Source organism: Cucurbita pepo, chromosome 6 (genome assembly GCF_057944985.1).
Source record: "Cucurbita pepo subsp. pepo isolate OVF chromosome 6, ASM5794498v1, whole genome shotgun sequence".
NCBI classification, from domain to species: domain Eukaryota; kingdom Viridiplantae; phylum Streptophyta; class Magnoliopsida; order Cucurbitales; family Cucurbitaceae; genus Cucurbita; species Cucurbita pepo.
Window position 1 is genome coordinate 14,319,346 of NC_141803.1, and position 4,505 is coordinate 14,323,850.

General features: G+C 39.7%; 1 non-coding gene across 1 annotated transcript; it reads left to right on the forward strand.

Moving 5' to 3' along the window:
* The first annotated feature begins 357 nt into the window (after positions 1–357).
* On the forward strand, positions 358–439 carry TRNAS-GCU (transfer RNA serine (anticodon GCU)). Its single transcript has one exon. It is a non-coding gene; the product is annotated as a tRNA-Ser (tRNA).
* Positions 440–4,505: the final 4,066 nt, after the last annotated feature.

Here is a 4,505-nt window from a genome sequence, read left to right on the forward strand (position 1 = left end):
TATAAATGTTGATTTTAGAACTTGAACAATGGAACTTCACTGTTTCATTGTGTAAGAATCCACTTTTCGAGACTTTGAATCACGAATTACAACATAGACTCGAGGGTAAAACGAGGATAAAATTATTCCTTTTTAAAATAGATGACTTATAAATTAAAAATATTAGAAATATAAATTTATATTAAGTATTTGAAACATATCATACGTGTCCATGGAAGTTATACAAATGTTTACAAATAAATACAGTATTCTAAAACGATATTAAAATACAAAACACGAACCATGGTATAGATCTAACAGCCTTTGCAATTGCACAACTCCTGCACACTTTTGCCATTAAATAATCCATCAAAAGTTGTTGCTTTGGCCGAGTGGTTAAGGCGTGTGCCTGCTAAGTACATGGGGTTTCCCCACGAGAGTTCGAATCTCTTAAGCAACGTTTTTGATTTTTAAAAGAAAGCAGTAAGGAAAATTCTTTAACAAACGTGTTTGACAAAGCAGCGATTGTGACACCGAGCCGCCTCTAGGATTCGACTCGCGTACAACTTAGCTCAGCTGCTTTCTCTTGTAGTCCGTTCGTGTAAGCTCGATGGTTCCTCTCATATTATTCAACTTGGATTACCTGTCTTGGACCCTATTTTAGGGTTTCAAACCCTTTCCTTCCATTATGGACCCTCTCGGAGCTAATTTTTACCTTATTGGGAGTGCTTAAGGTCAGTATACGAAATGTTTAGCCAATTTTAAATATTATGATAAAAAAGTTTTGATTAATTGATATTGTTAGGTGAATTAAGTCATTTAATATGTCTTAACACAATGTCGTGAGACTCGTTAGATGGAATTGAATTCTAAGAAGCGTGACCAGGCTAGCTACAAGAAGACTTAGTGACTCCAATTTAGGTGAAATTGGTCTTACTGTTGGCACCCTTTCGAGCTAAGTTGGATGACTTGAGTGATGTATGAATGACACGTACCCTATGACCCATTTATTTGTCATTTTCTGGTGTCATGATATGTTATGCTATGATTATGTGATGTTGTCATGATTACGTGATGATATAAGTATTATGTGATGTATGCACTTTTAGTATGTTATGCCATGTATGTGAATATACCATGTATATATTATGCCTATGAGATACATTTGAATCATGTGTGTTAACATTGAAAGTAATATCAGGTGTATGTATGTCTCATAGGAGAGTTATGTTATGAAAAGAATGAAAGTACTTTGTGCATGATATTCATACACTATATTTTGAACTATGAGACCTCATGCATGTTGTATGCTGCAAGCATGGATACTTCCCCAGCACGTTTTGTATGGCGTGTACACCAGGGTACATGTTAGGTTGAATGACACTATGTTCTCTATGGGTCACGACCTCACATATATATAGGATATGTGCACAATGAAGATTATATGTGTGGGCCTTGATCCACGGTAACAAACCAGGAAATCAGTAGAAGCAGCTCTAAGAATAGAAGCCCATGAAATCAAGAGATGCAACTCCAAGAATAGAAGAGGAGGAAATCAATAGACGCAACTCCAAGAAGACAAGGAAATCAGGAGACTTAGCTCCAAAGAATAGAAGATTCTCTTACTATGTATAAATATAACCTTCTACGTTTAACTCCCCCTTAATCTGGACGATGTAAGTACAAATTGCGCCAAAACTCCTAAAAGAAGGAGTTGGCAGTGGCTCTGTCATGATATTGACGAGCTGATCCTTGGAAGATATGAGCCGCACATCAAGCAAGCTAAGTCGATACTCATTCACGAATGAAGTGATAATCATCATCAACATGCTTCGTCTATCGATGAAAGATTGGATTGGCGGAAAAATAGGTGGCACTAATGTTGTCACACCACAGGCTACGCGCTCGCGCTTTCGAAATTTTGAGCTCACACAACAGGACTTGGATCCAGATTAATTCGACAATGGCATCAACAACCGCCTTGTATTCGGCCTCTGCACTAGAATGAGAAACTTGTTGAATTATGGAGTCTGCTCCCTGTATTTATAGCTTGGTCAATGGCTATATCCGGTAAAGCTATATTTGGTAAAGCCATATATGGTGAAGCTATATCCGGTAAAGCTATATATGGTACATAGCTATATATAGTAGATGGTTAAATCTGGTAAAGCTATATTTAGTAGACTGAACCATATATATATCCCGTCCAGTAAAGCTTTGAAATGTACTTTCTATTCTCTGTACTCTCTCTTGTTGTACATACCTGAAGTCATCAATAAAAAAAAAAATCCTTTTAGCCAGAGTTCTCCTTGCAATTCTCTCTATCCTTTTCTTTGTGATCATCTAGATCGAGCGTGTGCGTTGTTGTGCGATCCTAACAACTGGTATCAGAGCAAGGCAAAATTCACCACGATCTGTGAAGATGGAAAGTTCAAAGATTGGAATTGAGAAGTTCGATGGATCCGATTTCGGTTTCTGGAAGATGCAGATTGAAGATTATCTGTACCAGAAAGATCTTCACGAACCTCTGTTGGGGGTGAAGCCGGATACCATGACCACGGAACAGTGGAAGCTCAAGGATCGACAAGCCTTAGGGATGATCCGGTTGACGCTATCCAGAAACGTGGCGTTTAACATCATCAAGGAGAAGACAACGTCAGATCTGATGAAGGCGCTGTCAAATATGTATGAAAAACCGTCGGCTATGAACAAGGTGTATTTGATGCGTAGATTGTTCAATCTACAGATGTCTGAAGGTGGACGTGTTGCGGATCATATAAATGAATTCAATATGATCATAAGTCAACTGGGTTCGGTGGAAATTAATTTCGAAGATGAAATTAAAGCGTTGATTTTGATGTCATCCTTACCCGAGTCATGGGATACTGTTGTTGCCGCAATCAGCAGTTCCCGAGGATCTGATAAACTGAAGTTTGATGAAATTCGAGATGTAGTTCTCAGCGAAAGTATTCGCAAATGGGAAACTGGAGATTCATCAGGCAATGCTCTCAGTGTTGATCGAAGGGGAAGAAGCAAATCAAAGAGCTTAAACAAACATGGGCGTTCAAAATCAAAGAACCGGGGAAAATCTCCAAACAAACCCAACGTAACGTGTTGGAGCTGTGGGGGAAAAGGACACTTTCGGACAGATTGTACAAAGCTAAAGAAGAAGCAGAATCATAAATCTGAAGATGATGATGATTCTATATACACAATAGAAGATGCTGAGGACGTTTTAATCCTTAGTGTGGATAGCCCAGCTGAATCTTGGATTTTGAATTCAGGTGCATCGTTCCATTCGTCTCCAAGTAAGGAATTGTTTCGAAATTTCAAATCAGAAAATTTCGGGAAGGTGTATCTTGCCGACAATAAAACCTTGGAGATTGAAGGAAAGGGAGATGTCTCCATACAAACTCCAGCAGGAAATCAATGGACATTACAAGATGTCAGATACATTCCTGGTCTCAAGAAGAACCTGATCTCTATTGGTCAGTTGGATAGCACAGGCTATGCAGCAGAGTTTGGAAAGAGTTCCTGGAAGATTGTGAAGGGCGCCATGGTTGTTGCGCGTGGCACAAAATCCGGAACCTTATACACTACTGCAGAGTGTATAAACATGACTGCTGCTGCTGAGAGTGCTTCCAATTCAAGTCTATGGCACAATAGACTTGGACATATGAGCGTCAAAGGAATGAAGATGCTGACTGCGAAAGGAGCTTTAGAAGGCTTAAAATCTGTTGATATGGGTCTTTGTGAGAGCTGCGTTATGGGCAAACAGAAACGAGTTAGTTTCACAAAGGCTGCCAGAGAACCGAAGAAAGTGCGGTTGGAAATGGTCCATACAGACGTCTGGGGACCATCTCCAGTTTCATCACTTGGTGGATCAAGGTACTACGTCACCTTCATCGATGACTTCAGCAGGAAGGTATGGGTTTACTTTCTGAAACACAAGTCAGATGTGTTTACCACCTTCAAGAAGTGGAAAGCTAAAGTTGAAAATCAGACCGGCTTGAAGATCAAATGCCTGAGGTCTGACAATGGAGGAGAGTACAACAAATCAGAGTTTATAACATTTTGTGCAGCTGAGGGAATTAGATTAATAAGAACAATTCCCGGTAAGGCAAGACAAAATGGTATTGCAGAAAGGATGAACAGAACCTTGAATGAGCGAGCAAGAAGCATGAGGATTCATTCTGGATTGCCAAAGACATTCTGGGCTGATGCTGTGAACACAGCAGCATATTTGATTAATAGAGGGCCGTCAGTACCCTTGAAGTTCAAATTGCCCGAAGAAGTATGGACAGGAAAAGAACTCAAGTACTCTCACTTGAGAACCTTTGGCTGTACTGCGTATGTTCATGTTGATCCAGAGAAGAGAGATAAGCTTGATGCTAAGGCTGTGAAATGCTACTTCATAGGCTATGGCTCTGACACGTTCGGGTATAGGTTTTGGGATGAGAAAAATATGAAGATCCTAAGACACTGTGATGTGACCTTTGATGAAAATGTCATGTACAAGGACAGAG